The sequence below is a fragment of the Cyanistes caeruleus genome, chromosome 1 (genome assembly GCF_971803275.1).
Source record: "Cyanistes caeruleus chromosome 1, bCyaCae1.hap1.1, whole genome shotgun sequence".
Taxonomy (NCBI): domain Eukaryota; kingdom Metazoa; phylum Chordata; class Aves; order Passeriformes; family Paridae; genus Cyanistes; species Cyanistes caeruleus.
Genome location: NC_141701.1, coordinates 84,820,069 through 84,839,267, shown reverse-complemented (window position 1 = coordinate 84,839,267; position 19,199 = coordinate 84,820,069). Strand labels below are relative to the sequence as shown.

The 19,199-nt window shown below is 42.4% G+C and overlaps 1 long non-coding RNA gene across 1 annotated transcript; it reads right to left on the bottom strand.

Annotated features, from left to right (window-relative positions):
* Positions 1-14,359: 14,359 nt before the first annotated feature.
* Positions 14,360-18,590, bottom strand: LOC111923839 (uncharacterized). The gene is made up of 3 exons (XR_002861327.2): positions 18,432-18,590; positions 18,257-18,305; positions 14,360-14,673 (listed from the first exon to the last, which is right to left on the bottom strand). It is a non-coding gene; the product is annotated as an uncharacterized LOC111923839 (long non-coding RNA).
* Between the last annotated feature and the right edge of the window lie 609 nt (positions 18,591-19,199).

Below are 19,199 nucleotides of genomic sequence, written 5' to 3'. Positions count from 1 at the left end.
GCTTGAGCGGCAGAAAGTGAGATATGATATATACCTCCAATAGATTAACTGTCTTAGGAAAGTAGGGCCAGATGAAATAGGATGTGTTCTGAACAAGTGGAGAACAAACTCACACAGTACATGCTGCTCCCAGAAGGGTAAAAGAGAAAGAAAACACTTGAAACAGCAAAGATTGTTATATTCAAATTACTCCTTTCCAAGTCTGTAATTTCTCAGCTAGGTCAAAACAGAAAATGAGTGATTACTGTTACAACTGGCATACGCTCTGCACTTTGGCTGCATGTAAGATACACAACATTTTCCAGAGAATCATGTCGGATAATTTGTCTTGTGTATTTTAAGCCTTTTTCACATGTCCTGAAAGACATAAGCAATAAAATACCTTAAGGAGTGCAGTGGCTGCAGAGGGGAGGAGGCTTGGGCCCAGTGTCAGGGCACCTGGGTGCTTTCCTGACTGTGTTCCCATCTATCATTCAACTCCAGATGGATTGCCGACACCAGTACTCCCCAGCCTGGCTGCCTAAAGTTCAAACTCTCTTTGGCAAGAGTAATTTCCAATGTCAATAGTACTGTTTATCTTCACACAGAAGAAAAAGAAACTGCACCTAGACACCTAAGTCCAGATTGACAGGCAGAAATAAGCACTGTGGTTAGCAGAACTGAGCTCCCACGGGGTCAGTGTGCGGTGCTGTCGCTGTTTGCATATCTGTGCTGCCACACTGGTGTGGTAAGGAGAGAGGGTCCTCAAAGCAGTTTCACACCAGGAAATGCACCTTGGTTCTAGGGGCACCCCACATTTCCACTGCCCTTATCATCTAGGCTGCTTATCTGCTGTAATGGGCTCTCACTTCTCCTTGCCTCGACTACTTTCTTATGGAAAACAGATGAGGAGAAGGAAGCATTGAGGATTAGGGGGGATCTCACCTTGTGTTCAATATGAGTGATCATGCACATATATAGGAAACCAAATGGCACTACTGAGCTGCCCAGACCAGACCCAAATTTGGCTTCTCCCAGGGGAGATCCTGTCTCTCCCCACTGCCTCCATACACGGGCTGGAGACACTGGGCTTCCACCTTTGGCAGCTACCAGTATTTTTCTTACCCCAAATTATGTGGTATATTCTATAAATTTCTTTGAGCAATATTTCCCCTGACTTCCTCTGCTGTATTAAAATCACCCAAATTAATTAATTCCTAGTTTAACACTAAAGAAGCAATCATGTACAAATATTACACCATTCAGCTGTCTTATAAGGGCATCTTTATACACCTGTCAAACTTGAAATACATGCTCTGGCCATATTAAGTTCAACACCTGTCTGCTTTGACATAAATCAGTTACTTTTCTCAAGATAATTTCTCTTTAAATTCATGGTCACTGGTGTACTCCTTCGCTCAAATTTAGTTACTGCGATTAACTTGGAAATAGACAGAAAATTTTAATTCTGCTTTGTGAAACAGAAGTCTTGAAGTGTGGTTCTAGCCAGAAGAATGAATTTAAAAGTAGAATTCTAGGTTTCACTGTCTTTGTTCTCCCATGAATTCTGATTAGCTTGCTGGTAGACATCTTTTTACCTATTGCCAATATGGTGAATTTAGACAAGTGCTGAAAATCAATTTCCCTGTCCAGGGAGTCATGAATCTATAAAGTCAGAAAGGAATTTCTGACACAGGTGGCTGAAGGACTAATGAGGAGAGATGTTCTCTTGGACCTCTTACAAATGAGGAAGAATAAGTCAGGGATATGGAAGTCTGGAGCAAGAAAAATTTGCCCTCACAGGAGGAGCACCCAGTTAGGCAATATTTAAGCGGATTGAATCCACACAAATCTATGGGCTGTGATGGGCTGCAGCCATGAGTGCTGAGGCATCACTGAGGGATCACGTGTGCGGAGCACATATCATTGTGAGGCCACTCTTGACAGTATTTGGAAGGTTGTGAAAACTGAGGAAGTTCCTCAGGACTGGATAAAAGTGTCACTGCTAGCTTCCAGAGAGGCAATAAGGATGACCTGGAGAACTACAGTCTCAGTGTGATCCCTGTGAACATGATGAAGCAGAATATCCTGGAAGTCATTTCCAAACACACAGAAAACACACTGAGGGTTTTCACAGTGGATTTTTGCAGGGGAAATCATTGCCTGACTGATGTGAAGACCTTCTACAGTGAAGTGACTCAGCTGATGATATAAAGTGGTGGCTGACACACCAGGTGGGTGAGAAAAGAGAAAAGTGGATTGGCTGAGCAAGAAGGGAATATTTTTAAGATGCTTTTCGAAGTAAAATTATCCCCTCACTAATAAAATTACCATCCAGATGTTGGCAAAGATTTCCTGTTTGAGATGTACCTCAGGAGCTGATGATTGTGCCTGTGCCTTCCAGTTTCCCCAGGAAACTGGAAAGAAAGGAAACCCTTTCTCCTTCTCCATAATGCCACCAAAAATTTCCTCCTCCCAGTTATTGTGGACCCAGAGCCTTTTGCACAGGGTAAAATGCAGGCTAGACCCTGTGCTGTTATGATATCCTTGAAGATTAGAAAATAACTGTGTAGACTGTGTAATCCACAAGCCATTTAACCTGCCTTGAGAACACACAGCTTCCCACTCATCAGAAAGGAGGGCATCTGTGTTAATTTGGAGCCTGATATTTCATCCTATTTTTGTGAAACAAAGGCACACATAATCCACTACTGAAATTATTGCAATAGTAAGCACACATTTCCACTTCTAATAGCTCACTTTGCAAGCAAGACCTTGTATTCCTAGTACTCTGCCATCCTGGTTTGGCTGGTGTCTAATCCCTACCACAATACTTATTTTAGCTAATCATCATAGTTTTTCTTTAAATAAACCCACATTAACCAAAGTGGTAAGGGAATTAAGTACATTATTTCTTTTGTAGCCCAATATCTCCATCTTATGGTCATAGCATGTATAAGGACTGAGCTTCTCAGTTTTCATTTTACCATGAATTGTAATGGAGACTATATAGCAGGCAAAATACAGTTTAGTATTTTATATAGGTGGGAATCTTTGTGGGGTTTTTTTAAACTTTTAGGATTTTTAAACTGAATGCTACAGATTAATCTTTTTCTTAGGAAAGGGCTAGTAGAAATTACTGGTGATTAATACACTTTTCTACATCAACCTACACTTTTCTACATCTGTGTTGCACTTCACAAGAAGACAGAAGCTAAATGGACAATACTATACATCTATAGGTATTGTCTAGCGAACTGTAAATTGTCACCATTGTGCTTTAATTCCACAGAATTCCAAAGGGAGAATTAAGTCATGCCATATTTGCAGTATGTTTTCATTAATGTTTGGAAACAAAACCATAGGGGACCAGGCAAAGTCAGGGACAGATACATTGCTGAAGTTTCTTTAGTGTACGTCTTAGTGGTGTCCTGGGTTTGCTGCTCATGATCTACACAGCCTGGAAAGACCCAACTGAGCAGAGAGCAGAGGAGAGAGACCTGGAGGAAACAAGCTTGGCAGGAAACAGCTGCTAGTAGAGACATGATAGACAACAGCACTGTTTACTGTCTCAGAAATGCTCTCCACCACGTATTTCCATGGTGATACGGCACACTGTGGCTCACTGAGACAAATTTTGTTTGTATGGGACTACAATATTAGGTCCTATCTCCACCAGAAAGAAGGATGTGAATATGCTGAGGCTTCAAGATCAGAAGACTAGCATACCAGCCAGTCTAGGGAATGTGCACTGCACATCAAACATACCTCCACTGATTGATAGTACACCTCTCCCGTCACACAATATTCCATTAGCGATGCAATTGATAGTAACTCTTCTGTCACACGATATTCCTGTTCTGTCTCTGAATGGCAGCACAGTTTGATTTTCTGGAGAGAAGGAAAAATCCCCAGGGATATTTGGCCCAGCTAGCCTCAAAACATCAACTGTTTTATTTACCCATCTACGCCAGTCTCAGCACAGAACAGGTCAGAGAATGTGCAAACAAATTATTCTTTCAGGAATGTCAAAGAAAACCTATTTCTGCCTCAAAGGCTTACTCTAATCAGAGAACCAGGCAAGAAGCAAACACTGTTTTGCTTACTTTGTCCACTTTGGGCTGCTGCCTCTTCACGTAATTCTGAACAGCAGAACCTGCTAACCACACAGTATCTTTTCCCAAGACCAAACATTTATTCACACACTAGAGAAATTAAGTCAAAAGTTTATATTTATCAATACCACCTGGCAAAATCTGCAACAACAGCATATATTGATGTGGGAAAACTAATAATTTTGACATATGAGTTAAGTACTTTCTGTCAGTCTTAATACAGTCTAATGAAAATGGCAAATAAACAGTAGACCATCCAGCTTGTCTACCCACCAGAGCTCTTCTGTTTAGTCAAGTGAAAGTCTGTCACCAAGTATGTTGCCAGGACTGTTTCTAATAATTTAGGATGTATGTGATGTTCCCATACTACTCAGCAGTTTTGTTTTGAAATAAGGTCTAAATTTTTTCCCAAGGTTAATTTTAATCCAAGCACCATTGTGAAGGGAGCACTGAGGGAAATTGTATCATAAGGAAGCACACAGATTCCTACTGTCATACAGCACCTGTGTGGGCCCAGGAATAGGAAAGGCTCTGTAAGTGGGATGTAATACATGTGCTAGTTTATTTAAAATAGCACCTGACTACTGAAAATCTACTCCATATGAATTACATTGAATTTAAACAAGCCCAATCCCATGTAAGCAGGAGAGACTCCAGAATGGTTGGGTTCCATGATGCATGCCATGAGGTATGCATGAAGGACCACTTCCAAAAGATGGAAGCAGCATATACCTGTTTTCAGCAATGCAGACTTTTCCTTAAAATGAAAGCTGTCTACCTGGGCTTTATAAAAAGAATGATGGCAAAATAAAGGAATGGGAAGCCATTACTTCATACTTTTCCTTGTCCTGTATTTTTCAATTAAAATTCAATCCCAGAAGTCTTAATTTAGTCAAATATTTACAAGAAAGCCTGTTTTGGATTTGTTGGCTAGAGCAAGGTCATGGCAGGCGTCAGAATTCACAACTTTCCCAGCTCTCTGCAGAGCAACTTGGGTTCCCACTGCTTTGAATGCCAGTGCAGGACCATGCTGGTAATCCAGCATGACAGCCCAGATGGGACCTTCTCACTCAAGTCTCTATTCTTCATGTATCTGTGGCTGACAAACAATTAAATGATCTGTGAGTTATTTCTGGTTATGGTGCCTAGAGTGACTCACACCATATCTAAATCTGCGCTTGACACCAGTTGGGAATAAAGCTGAACCATTGCAAGGCTCATTCTTGAATGAAAACGAAATAAAAGACTCAAACAGCAAGAAGGAAAGATGGTTCTAAAAGAAGTATGAGGGAAGGAGAGTTGCCATTACAGGTGATCCTTAATTGCAACTCTGGTAAGTTATAGCATGGTGCTAAGTTCCAAAATCTCTCGCCTCCTTATGTAATCCACACATACACATCACAGAATAGCTGCTGTACCTAAAAAAAAAATTATGTTTTCTTTCCTAGTATATCAGTTGCTAAAAGTAGTCAGTGGCCATTTACCACTTCCAGAAAATCTGAAACATTAACTCTCTTTGGTTTAAGCTACAGTGCTTTGAAGCAAGACGCCAACCAACTTTCTTTGACTGCATCAGTAAAAACAGACAGCTGATCTTCCTAAGAGGCAATGAGGATCATCATCCTTTTCCCAATTTAAATCTGATTTTGTCAGTTTGCTATAGAGAAATCTCATATGGATCCCATAGCACACAGTCTGGCATTCTCCCTGCAAGGTCAGGAAAGGCTTGCAAAGGGTGAATAATACAGGCACGCTTCTCTGCAACACAAACCCCAGGGGAGTGAGCCTTAGGCATGCACTGGGATAATGCCTACCTTGAATACTGAACTTTTCCTTCTGAAACAAGAAAAGCTGCCCACTGAGTTTCTGATCTGAAGGGCCCTTAAATAAAGGTATCTTCTGGTTTCTTGTAGTTTATTATTCTTGGCCTGAATATGGCATTTTCACAAAAATGCTCGTGAGTGCCACCTTCATAACCTGAAGGAGATTAAGAATGTTGTTTCCCAGGAACAGCAGGCTATAAAATATCACATATGTGAATGCTGTAGCTACTAGTACTTGCAGTGTCCTAGTTAAGTTCTTTTCTGGCTCATAAATAGATAAAACTTCAGCCTGTGAGTCCTTATTACACTTACCATTATCTGTTTACACTGCCAGAACAGTACTGTCATGGCAGATGTATCCTCCACAGTAAAACTGGGTGTGAGACCAGCTATTTGTCCATTGGATTTTACAGTGAAGCTATCTCAGGAACAAAAAGAAAAAAAAAAAAAAGAGATTATATGTATTTTCATATGGAATATACATCCCAGCACCCGTTCCAGTGTCAGTGTCTGCAGCATTCTGGCAGGTGCTGCTTTGCTCAGAAGAGTCAAAATGATTTTGAGTGCTGTTTGTTATTTCAGACTTTTAACCTGACATAACTCCAAACTTCCTGAGCATTTCTTTGGTGATATTCACCTTTGTCTTGCAATGCTAAAAAAAAAAAAAAAAGAAAAAAAAAATATAGAAAAATCTCTTTTAAAGTAAGTATGTAACAAGATTTCAAACTCTCACAAATTCTTGATGTTTTAGAGTACAATTTCTGTTCTACTGTATAGATAAGGGATCTGGGGAAAGTGCAATAGATTTATTGAGATGTCTTCCTTTGAAGAGGTAAAGAGTAAAACATATTAATGCAATGAGATAAAAACTGCACCTTCAACTCACAGTACATTTTAGAGGATGTGTGCAACATACTTAGAGAAAATGTGAAGGATACAAACCAAAAGTAAATCTAAGGAGTGTGTGCACGGAGCAGAGTGCACCGGAGCCGTGAGTGTGAGAAAGCATTGCTTTGACAACTGGTGAAGAAGCATTAACACAAAAGGCTCTTCCCGAGGAAATGCAACATCAAATAACAGAAGGGCAGGGGCCAAGGCCACACACTGGATCCCCACAGGTGTGCAGCTCAGAGTTTACAGGTTTCTCAGCTACCCTCATTTACAATGGAGGCCAAGGGGCGCTTCCAAAGGCAGGTTTTGCTGAGCGCTGCTGTATGTCTGGAGCTGAATCTGCTCAGCTTTTCACATGACAGCTGCTTTGGAAATCCCAGCATTGCACTGGTCCCAGGGCAGAGGGGACCTGTGGTGGCTTCAAGCATTGCTGGGGCCAGTCTTCCAGCACAAGTGGGCTGGCTGAGCAGTCACAACACTTACACATCCACAGGGCACTGGGTCCAGTGAGGAGCTGCCTTTCTGAAGGGGCCCTGGGAGCAGCAGGAGCAAGGAGCTGAAGAACTGGTTCCATAAGTCCTTGTCTTGCCTTCACCCTTGGCAGGTAAATGGGCCTCTTCGCCCTGCCACATGAGTAAATCACCTTGCATTCCCCTGGCTAACTCAGCTGGAAGTGAGCTGCTGGCAGGGCACAGTCTTCTCTTTCTACTCCTGCTATCTCCACCCCCAGGCTCGCTTTCCCAAGGATGATTGACTCGTGGGCTGGAAAGTGGGCAAAAAGGCAGACTCCTTGACACTGGGAGACTTACAGCAAGCAAGCAGTAAAGAAACGCAAATAACTCAGGAGGTATACAAAGGATATTTTCAGGAATATCATTAAATGTGGATTCTGAGGTTCTTTAATAGGATCTAAAGCAACCAGTATTCCATTTCCATGCACCTCATGTGTGTTTTGCATTAAGCATTAATCACGATCACTGAATATTTAGGTACAAAGAATTCATGTGTTTTCTGACACACATGTTGATGTTGGATGTATAGTTAAGATATTTTAAAGATTAAGTGCTCCCGTTAGTGTTAGCAATTTAGAAGGCACATAGCTATTTCCTCTCGTCTAAATACGTGATGATGCAACAGCCAAAATAAATACCCCCAAACACAGTCAGGTTGAAGTGCCCATAATATCAATGAGAGACAGCTCTTATATTAGTAAAATACTGTTTATAAGGGTTTGGCTGGATTAGAGAGAAGAAAAAAATGTAAGAGTGGATCCAATATACACTCATAAACCATTGCATAGGAAAAGGGATAACCGCAATTTAATTTGAAGAATTTTGCAAAGAGGTGTCTTCAAATTAGAATTATTAGATACAAGCAACATATTTACGCTCATATAAATAAATTCATTTCAAAAAAGCATTATTATAACTGAGTTATTAGAGCTAACTATATTTATAAAGCTCTGAAACTTTGTCAGCTGCCTTTAGAGAAACACAATACTAAGCAAAAATCCAAAGTGATGGCTTGGCCCAAAGACACATTCCCTAGCTTGGGCCATCTGGGGCTTCCTCTGTGTGAGGGAAATGCTTGCTCTGCACAGGACCTCTGTGGTGGGAAGAATTCACACCCTTTAAATTTTTCTGCTATGGAGCATGACTGGCATGTTTGGAAGAGAAGTAGAGAGCATGGGAAGAGATTATGGCACCTGGGGTGGTGGTGGCCCATGTGGTACAAAACCTCAGTAAACCAGTTGCATGCACCCTTCTCCATGCAGGACCAGGAAATTAGGGAAGCACAGAAGCCATCAAATCATTCTTCCTCCCTTGCTTCGCACTGTTTTAAGTGATGTCTATGGCACAGGTGAAAATCAGGACCACAGAGCTCGGTGGCACAAAGCAAGAAGGGTAACAGTGATTATACCAAGTGTGAAAGCAGTGGTTGTTATGGTTTTGTATTGGCTTCGTCCTGTCAAATAATGTAGAACTGCTCCTTGCCAGCCCCAATGAGCACCTTTCAAATAGTTGCATTTTATAAAATAGGAGGGCTTTCAAGAAGTGATTTGAAGAAGGAAATGGAGGGCACTGACACACATTAATCAGGAGGCAGCATGGAAAGAGGCCCTGAGGCAGGACTGGGAAAGCAGAACAAAAGGAACAGTCATGGCAGATCACCAAGGGCAGGAAAGAACACAGCAGAAATAAAAGCAGTATTTTCAGTAAGGTAAGAAATGCAAAGGGTTTAAGGAGTTCAACCACCTCTGGAGGGGAAAGAAGAGATGAAGACAGCATAGAGATGAAGAGCCAAAGAGACAGGGAATGAATGGTATGAGCTGGTGAGCTTGCTGGAGGGATTTGGAATGGGCCAGGGGACCGTAACCAAAATGGGGTCAGCCAGAGACTTGGATGTGATAACTGGAGACAGAAATTACCAGAGAAATTATTCATGGGTTGGCAGAGGGAACAGTGGAAGACTATTCCTGTTGGAGCACTCGGGAAAGAAAGCAATCGCCATTTAAAGCAGTGCAGGACAAAGTGAAAAGAGAAAACTCCCACTGAATGATGTCACTTAGCCTTTAAGAGAAGGAAGAAAGAAAACAGGAATGTCAGGGTAAGAAGGGCTCAAATCAAGTACAGAACGGGGCTAAGGGTAAAAAAGATACACATATACATGGAAACAGTCTTAGAAAAGAGAAAGGCCTTTAGAATGTCAGGAATAGAGCTACTGGAAAAGGCTTATGGGACCTGTGAGATTCTTGTCTCTGCTCTGCCACATAGATGCAGCCCATGTCCTTAGCTGCATGGGCATGGGGCCAATGAATGGCTGCACACACACTCCCTCCCTTCCCAGCCCACCCTCTGTAAGGGGTTTCTGCATCCAGCATTACTGGGGACCCCAGCTGTGCAGGGGCTCTGTGTCCCAAATGCCCACCAAGGTTACCCAAGGAAGCCGCTAACCATGGGGAAAACAAAATACAGCAAAACTGATCCCAGCACAGCCCCTCAGTGGGCTGGTAACTCTAGGCCATGTCTTCAGCTCAGATAAGCTGGCATCAGGTACCACTGGAAATGCTTTGACTTTTCAGCAGTGCTGAGCAGCTGACCCTGTGTTCCCATCATTTGCAGGGAAGAGTTTGTGTATCTCTTTTCTATGGGCAGAGTCTGAGCTCAGATCCTTCCCTGAGAAGCAAACTGAGCACTGTGCTAACAAAAGAACCCACTCACCAGTAATTCAGAAATATGAAATTCCTTTTATTTTCTTTTAAAGTATTTAAAATAATTACTGGACACAAGGCTCTTCAAAACCTGCTTTATCTCCCTCCATCACTGCATTGCATTTCTCCTCCCAGACAGTGATGAGGTCCCAACAGTAACAGTGCTTCATTTTTCATTTTCTTTTTTTTCTGATTTCGAGACTTACTACTTATTTCAGAAGTAACTTTTTTTGGCATCCTCCTATAGTCAGGCCATTAAACCTGTTTACACTTTGGTTTAAAACATTTCCTTATCTTAAATGAGCAAGATAAATAGCTCTGTTGTACAATTTCTTCAATTTGCAGTGGCTTTGTGTCACTTTTTATCAGTGGAAACACAGATACGCTCTTTCTTTAGGAGTTTGGAAACTAAATAGCTGGTGCACATCTGTTTAAATTTAATTTGAACCTATAAGCTCCAAACTGAATGTAAAAAGTGGGGTGGGAATTGGTGTTTTTAAAAGAAAGTAGGACAGCAAAGTTCTCTTCTATTTCTTATTCTCCTATGTAATTATTAATTCCCCCAGACTTTTATGAAAGTCTGTCTGGAATCTGTTACTTTCATTCCACTCTTTCAGTTCCTTTTATCTCCTTCTCTACAGCTCCTTAGAGCTCTGTTACACCATATATTCTTTTCCCACTGTGTATTACATTAATCCCCCCATCCAATGAAGACTCATAAAGTGTAATTCCCTCCTTCTAAAAAATAGTGTTGAATTTTAAAAGTCAAAATCCTGTCTAGTTAACAACAAAGTTTGTTTCCAAAGTGATGACCAAGAAGCAGCCCAATAACATTGCAGTCAGCTCCTGCAGCTCCAGCAATGACTGGGAGCTCCACAGGGCTTGGGAGCAGTAGGAAGACAAGAAGGTCACTCAAATCCTTGTAAAAGCCACCTACACAACCAGAAGGAGCACAATTATGGACACAGGCTCTTGGGAGAAAATGTGAAAAACAGGTGCCTGAAAATAGGGGAAGCCTGAATCCCCATCCCTCACCAGGTCTGCTGAGAAGAGACCAGGCATGCTGCAAGGCATTTTCTTCCACTTGGAACAGCAGCAGATCAAAGCCTAGCTGCTGTGCCCACAGCAGATATTTGCTCCTACTCCTTCTCCCTCACTAAGGATAAATAAGCAACCTGAGAAGTGATTAGAACACTTATCAGCAATCAAAAGTACCCCTTGAAACCCATGAGCTGAAACAACCCCGGGCCTTTTCTAGTATGGGATGTTCCAACTGGATTCCCAAGTTCAGGCTGTGCAGCTTTGTGTGAATAAGAACAACTAAGCCTCAGACAGCCTGAATAACCTCCTATAGAAATGAACACCCTACTCCCCTGTGGGGACAGGCTGAACAAAGCTTTCATGACCCTTTCTAACAAAACCAGCCTCTGACTCAGTTTTTGGCAGATGAGGGGGAAAGGAGGGATCCTTCTCAGTGGGAGGGCTCTGTCGAGGGAACATCAGAAGGACTCACCAGATGGACTCTTGGACTACATCTAAAGCTTTCTCACATTTCTTTTCCTTCCTCCCCGCCCTCCTTCCCCTCACACACACACACACACACACACTCACTCAGTTTACCTCTTCCCTACTCCTCTACAAAGTGGCTGTTCAAAGCGCCGGGGACGGTGATGGAGGCCCACACGTGCACGCAGGAGCACGGCGGCTGACACGCTGCACGTGCCGGCTGCTGCAGGAAAGGTCCTGGGAGACCGGCGGGTGCAGCAGGCACCAGACACATCTTCCTCCTCCTCCAGTCCAGACCCACACTGCCCATTAATGCCTTTGGACCAGGCTGGCCCGGGTGCCCTTCAGCCAAGCCTCCTCCAAAGGCTTTTCAGGCACAGCCTGGGTGGAATGGGGCCTTGCACAAATGTGCTCCTTCCAGTAGGCAAGATATCACATGGGCAAGGCACAGAGTGTGCTGCTCCTACAGACCCTCCAATGCCTCCATTTTAATGCAGTGAAAATGGCGAAGGGGAAGGAGAAAGGAGGAGTGGGAGCACAGCTCTGTGCTGATTGCAATGGGATTTGGAGCTGATACAATGAGAAAAATTATTCCCAGATCTTAAATTGTTATGGTTTTCTCTTTGACTGAACCTTGGTACTCCTTTAAGCTTCTAAAGGAATGAACCTGATTACAATATGCATTTGATAAGTGAGTATTTCTGGTTCTTTTCCATGTAATTTACCTTGTTAATCTTTATTCTCTCTCAAAACAAACAGTGGTTTGACTCTTCCTCATATTGAGGGCATTAGTTTGCTAACAGGCTGAAAAGCATCAGTTCACCATTTTGAGCAGACCTATTTTCTTCAGGTTCTTGGCAAGAGAAACCCCTTTGCTTTAGAAGACAGTGAAGTGTCCTGTCTTGTCTTGTTATTCCACTGAGAACAAATCATTCTTTTATGTATGCTTTGATGTTGAAATAAAAGGGGTTTTAAATACCCTTTCACTGTACTGGTTATAAAAATGTTGTAATTTCCTTGTTATTTGTCTTATTGGAAGTAAGTCAGCGACAAAAGCACAAATACCATATACACAGAAACTTCCTAAATACCCCTTTTATCCACAGTGCTGTGTTTTATTGAAAGGCTCCAAACCTATTGTCTGTGAATGAAACTCCTTTGTTATTGTCCACATGTTGTTATTCTCACTCCAAGCCTCAGTATGGACATACACATTAACCTGGTCACTGCAATAAATCACACCCTCACTCAGGCACAAATTTGACAGCAGAGGTTGAATGTGGTGTGGATCGTGTGTTTCCAGTCATGTTTTGCACTAGGGGCTGTACAAGGCTCCTGTATTTGGCCTTGCCAACACTAATAGTCCTAGAAAGCACCTTGGTTCACAGATACTAATGTCCTGTTTGACTCCAGTGGCACTTGCACAGCAGAGGTCAGCGGACACATGTGTGAACATTTACAAGTCATGCGTTAAATCCCACTTGGATGAAACTGGCGCACAGCATAAATTCAGCCCACCACAGATGTCTTAAGTCATGAGTGCAGTTCATGCCAAGAAAACTGAAGGCTATTAAAAACACCTTTTATGCAAAATTCAAAACACTGAGCCTTGCAATTTTACAATTCACTTGCACTCCTGCAACTGCATTGACTCCTACAAGGCTTCTTCCCACTTAGCCCAGGAGAAGCAAGAGAGGTGTCAGACCTTTGTATTTATCTTCATTGCAGGGTTGTATGGAGATGTGTTCAGACCCAGAGCAAAAGTAAGCACGTTGCTCTCTTGCCTCTGTGACACTGCTCTCAGAATGTATTAGCACTTCCACTGCCAAAAGCCAGCATGACTCCCCACTGAGACATAAAGTGCATGACATTATGCAAAGGAAGGTAATCAGACTGCTAATTCTTATATAGGTCTTAATGAAAGGCAACAAAAAAATCAGTGTCAGGAAGAACAATAGCCACAAAAGGAAGAGGAAGATACAACTTTTATTAACTTTTGCTCACAACCACACAGAGTTCCTCTTCTATACTCTGCTACTATTCATAGCAAGTGGGGTAATTCCACAGACATTCATGAAACACCACAATATAATTGTACTGGTGACAGTACAAGTCTGTAAATCTTGGACAAGTTTCATGGTGAAATCTCAAATAAATTGTGGTTAAGGATGTGTATTGGTCATGGACTTAAAACAGTCATTGAGAAACAATGACTACCTTAAAACACAGAAACAGGTCTGCACATGCTGCTGCAAGACTAAACTGTGAGAAATTCAAACAATTCTTTTGCTTTGTTTTATTGAAAAGCTTGTGTCAGAATCACCATGGAATTCCATGAGATTGGGGTGAACTGAAATGATCTATCTCACATTCAGCTCCATAGAGGGGAGAGGAAGGTAAGACTGCAAGACGAGGAGTGGAGAAGGTAGTGTGACAGGTTAAAAATATCTCAGAATGTTTAACCTTTGGAAACCACCCACTGAAAAGAAAACTTATAGTCAGTTATGCAGTCTGGGCTATAGGGGGCTGTCAAGAAACACACAGAATCGGCCAGGGTAGACAGTTTTAATCAAATCTGCATTTGTAATCAGTGAATCAAGGAGGAAAGACATTTTATTTTTGGATTTTCAAATACTTCTCGATGAAAGACCAAATAATAAAAGTTTAGCTATATAACAAGTTACTGTATTTTACAGGTCTTTAAAATATACTTCATAACATTTAACTTGTAACATAAGCCCGGTTTGGGTATTAAGAGTACAACACTGCACAGCCAATTTTAAACACAAGAACCTGAAATACAAAGTCCAATGAATTTTAAATCAACAACAATGTTTCATTGTCAGGGACCAGGTTTAATAGGTGTCTTTGGTATTCAGTATCCCAATACCTACACATCACTTGGCTTCCCTGAGAGGCTGAGCTGCATCTGAGGCATGTAGAGACTTCCAAGCTTGTGGTAGAGCACAAAGTCTTACACGTCCAGGTGCTTTAGCTCATTGGACAATACTGTCTCTTCTAGCTCATACAGTTCTTCTCTCATTTGGGAGGCATCTTCTATTCTGAGAGCAGAAACAATATGCCTGGTCTCTACCCAGTCTGGGCTGACTTTGCCTCAGTCTTTCCCTCTGCTTTCTTCATTTCCTGCCTGCAAAAGGGAACACCAGACTCTTACAAGCAGCTACCATCATACCACTCAAAAGGTGGAAATTTGGAACGGGTAATATGTTAGTGCCTGCTAAGCTGCAGTATGGGATGGAGCAGGGGCAGCTTGTCTCCATTATGGTCCTTTCTCTTCTGCTGATATTTATCTCAGGTGCCTGACTCTTGGGGGCCAACAATGGAGCCAGAGAGGGACGTTTTTCAAAAACATGTAGTGGCATGACAAAGGGCAATTGCTCTAAAATGACAGAGGATGGACTTAGAATAGATGACGGGAAAAAATTCTTTACTGTGGGGGTGGTGAAACACCCCCAGGAACAGGCTGCCCAGAAAATCTGTAGATGCACCCATCTGTGGAAATGCACAAAGCCTGTTTGGAGGAGGCTTTGAGCAATCTAGTCTAGTGGAAGTTGTCTCTGCACGTGGCAAGGGGGTTGGAATGGGATGATCTTTAAGGTCCCATTCTATGGTCATTTATATATCAAGTGACTTATCTTATACATAGCATTAATACATAGATTAATGTTCATTTAGAGTGCTTGAGGTATCTTCTGATACCTCTGCAGGCACTGCTAACTTCTTCCGGATCTTCTACGGGCTTCCAGGTTGCGGAAAGCAGGACAAGATCTGCAGGGAACGTGAACTGATGTAGCTTCCAGTAAAATGAGGATCAGGCCCAGAAATGCAGTGCATTTCCTCTGGAAAGGAAAGCCCCCCACCTCTTTCACTATAAATACAGCAGACTTGTGTGCTTTGTTTTGAGCCCAGTTTCCTAAGGAAACAAGGTCTATGCAGTCATGCTGTGTCTGTCTGTTTCTGTTCCCCACTCCTGACTCTCATTAGTTGTCTTGACCAGATTTGACACTGGCAGCCACAGTCTCCAGTACTTCAAGATTTTTTGTACCTTGGTGAGCAAGAGGAGAAAGGTGTTTATTGTTCTTTATGTCTCCCCTAAGGGAAAAGCTTTATCTTATGCTTTTTGTGAGACAGAATCCAGAGGGGAAGAGACCTTGTGAGACAGGTTAGCAGGAAACCAGGTTGTGCTGGTTCCTCTGCACCAGGAACTACTTGTTTAGTTTACAATCACCACAGGAAGTATCCAGCATGACAGATACCATGCAGGCAGTGCCCCAAAATACCTTTTTGAAGCTGGACATTTCAGTTTTCAAAAGTAACAGATCTTTTTTGAGATCTGAGAGGGCACTCTGTTAGCCTTTGAAGTCTGAAGAACATCTGATGTTCCCCTGTGAACCAACTCTCCGTCTTTGTGATGTTTTTATCTTCTTGGGACAAGAAGATTTGGGGTGCACTGGAGGACCTCTGTTGCCCAGGTCCCCCCTGCCTACACAAACCAGGCCTTGCAGGTCATGCAGACATTTGCCTCTCTGCAGATGCAGTGGATGGCAGGGGTCCAGTCATGGTAGCAATTTGTATTCACCTGCTCATGTGCATTCAGCACAAATTAGAGGAAAATGAAACCTTAAGGATCCAGTAAGAGAGCATTTTATAGCCAGTCTGCATAGAGTGAAAAATGCACACAGAAAAATGCAGAAAGTCTACTCTCAAGAGAGCCTTATTTGTTTTACAGCCCTCTATTAATCACAGCAGAGTATTGTCCTGTGAGGGATACGCATAAAATCATCGCTATTTTTTTGTGGTGTAATGATGCTGCTTTATCTACTGCCTCTGCAGCTACACATAACAAGCACAAAATCTGTGCTTTAAGAATGAAACATATATTAACAAGGAAAAAAAAAACAACATATAATTACATTACAGGTTCCATACAGGATCATATCTCATCTGCTTTGCTTAACAAACATATCACGTAGACGTATCTATCTTAAGACAGACACAATTATTCATTGCAAAAAGGACAGCTATTTTTATGTAAAGCAGAAACTAATGAAGTAAGAAAATGTACTGAGAGATTTTTGGCTCCAAATTTTTGGATTGTGAGCATGGTATTTACATGGCAGCTGCTCTGCTGGATACTGCCTCACTGATGGCTTGTGGCATTGATTTATTGACATTCCCAAACTAGAAATTAAGGTAGCCTCAGGGGAGGATATCAACTGACCTGTAAATTGGAACATGTGTTTTGGGTTCTTTTGTTGTGCCTTTTTTTTTTTTTAAACAGGACTTCTGCCACTGACTGCAACTTTTTCCATATAACACAAAAAAATTCTTCCACATCCCAGATATATTCAGACCATAACAATAAATTGGGACAATGGCCTCATGTTGACTTTTGTCAGTGGAAGATCTGGTCCCTGTGGTTGAATATTTTTTTTGCTATCCAGCATTAGAAAGAAGAGCTACCTTTTCTTTTTCAATAACTTTTTCTGAAGTCAAGATTAATCTCAAGTAACAAAATGTGAGGTCAGTGAATACTGAATTCCAGCCAGAGTATTAGCAAGCTGGCGAAAGAGCATTCTCACAGAGCTGTCTGCCACATCTGCGGATGTTCCACAGCAGAAGAGACTCCCCAAAGTCCCTGTCTTGAATTACCCCTACACCAGGTTTCTACCAGTCTGTCAAATTTTATCTGAGTCATTTACCCGCCCACTCTGACAGGAGCGTGGGAGCAGTGAACAAAGGGCAGGCATCCACTGGGAACGCAGCCAGAGTGAAGACTGACAGGCCATGCTGGGCCCAGATGATTTGATACTCTGTTTTCGTAACCGGATTGTGAGGCAAGGATGCTGCCTGTCTTTACACTGGCAGAATTCATCCCATGATGGGGCTTGATACTGTAGGGAAAGAAAATTGATGAAATTATGATGATAATTCTGTCATCCAGGCCACTAATGAAGCATCTGCTAGGCATTTTTGAGGTAGAAATGGTATATCTGGTGCAGTAGAAACCTAAGGCCAGGAGAAAGTTCAAGGGAACGGTTCACATTTAGGATAGTTTCCAGTGAATGTCAGTGCCTGGACACTAAAATCCAGACACAATTAAGCCACTGTCCATGGCAGATAGCACAGGCACTTCATGGTGTGACCGGCTCTGATCCCAGCATGGTTGGGCAGGTTCCCTGTGAATCCCTTCCAGGCTCCACACCTCCTCCTGCATGGTCAGATATCAGTGCTGGTGACTGATAGTGCCCTTGCAGCGTCACACCTGTGCCTGCACTGCAGCTTTTGGCTTGTGTGTGGTGCTGGCAGCTCATCAACAACACAGTGCTTGGGATATAGCTGAGAAGGACACATGTTCAGTGGCAAAACACAATGTCACAGCAGCCATTATCCCAGGGAAGGCCTTCACAGTACCTTCACCCCAGTTTTTATCCTTGCCTCTGGCCTCATCATCTGGGTCACTTCCTGTGTGTTCATACCAACAGGACAACATAAGAAAACCACCTTTTGGTTACATTTTTCCTTTCTAATGAAAAGGCAAAACAAATCCTAGCTACCGTATTTTCCTCACAATTTTTGCACTAAACCATGTGCACACATTACAATGCTGCCTGACTATTCTCAATCATCTTAATCTGATTTTTCATCTCTGTCACACAGGATCAGCAAGCATTGTTTTACAGAAATAACAAGTTCCAGTGTTGGTTTACCATTTTTGGGCTGGTGGATGTGCTACTTGTTCCTCATCCCTCTCCAGTCCTGCAAGATCCGAAACAAAGTGTTTTCCTCTCTGAGGCCTTTGCATTAATCACAGTGCAGCACAGGGGGAATGTGAATTGCTCCAAGCAATTGCCTGACGTGTTGTGGAGTCCTTATGGTAAATACCTCACTGGCCTTGAGTTTTTCTTCCCGTTGTAGTTTTACTCTGTCTCTGTAACAAGGAAATTGCAATAGCTTTAATGTGCAAAAACATATTCAGTCAACTAAACAGCTTCTTCTTTTTCCTTTGGTTTTACGGATGTGTACAGCTGTACTCATAACAGGTATTTTTTACTTCCACTGGTGTGGGCTGGTCTGAAAAGCATCTGTTTGAACAAGCACTGGAAACTAAAGTTTTTGTTTGCTCAGTAAATTCTGAATGCATTTGCATTGAAACTAGAGCAAGAGGAAAACAGTGGCCTTGATCTTTTCCTTACCACCAAGACCAGAAGGTGAAGGAAATCGACAGCCTGTCCCTAGATCTCCACCTCCAACATCAGACAGAAGAAAACAATTGTCTTCCTTGGAGACCTCACAAAGAATAAAGCTGTAACTAAGTAGAATTCCCATGCCAGTGGCTTTGGGAACTACTCTGTTGTTACTGTTACAGCAAAGTCTTCATTGATGCTGAAGGAATTTCATATGAAGAATGAAAAAGACTCTGAAACAGAAGCTGAGATAACAGCAGGACCACAATTCCTATGTTGCCTCCACCGCTGCATCTCCAGGACCTGGTGGTTCAACCAATGCCTTCTCCAGCCTGATGACACCAGCCAGCCCTTCCTTGCTGTTTGCTCTTGGTTTTCTTCAGTGACTACGGCTGAGAGCCTCCAAGGCTGGGCATGGGAGAGTGCTCATGGCTTGAGTTATTGACATCAGGGTGGGAAGAAAAGC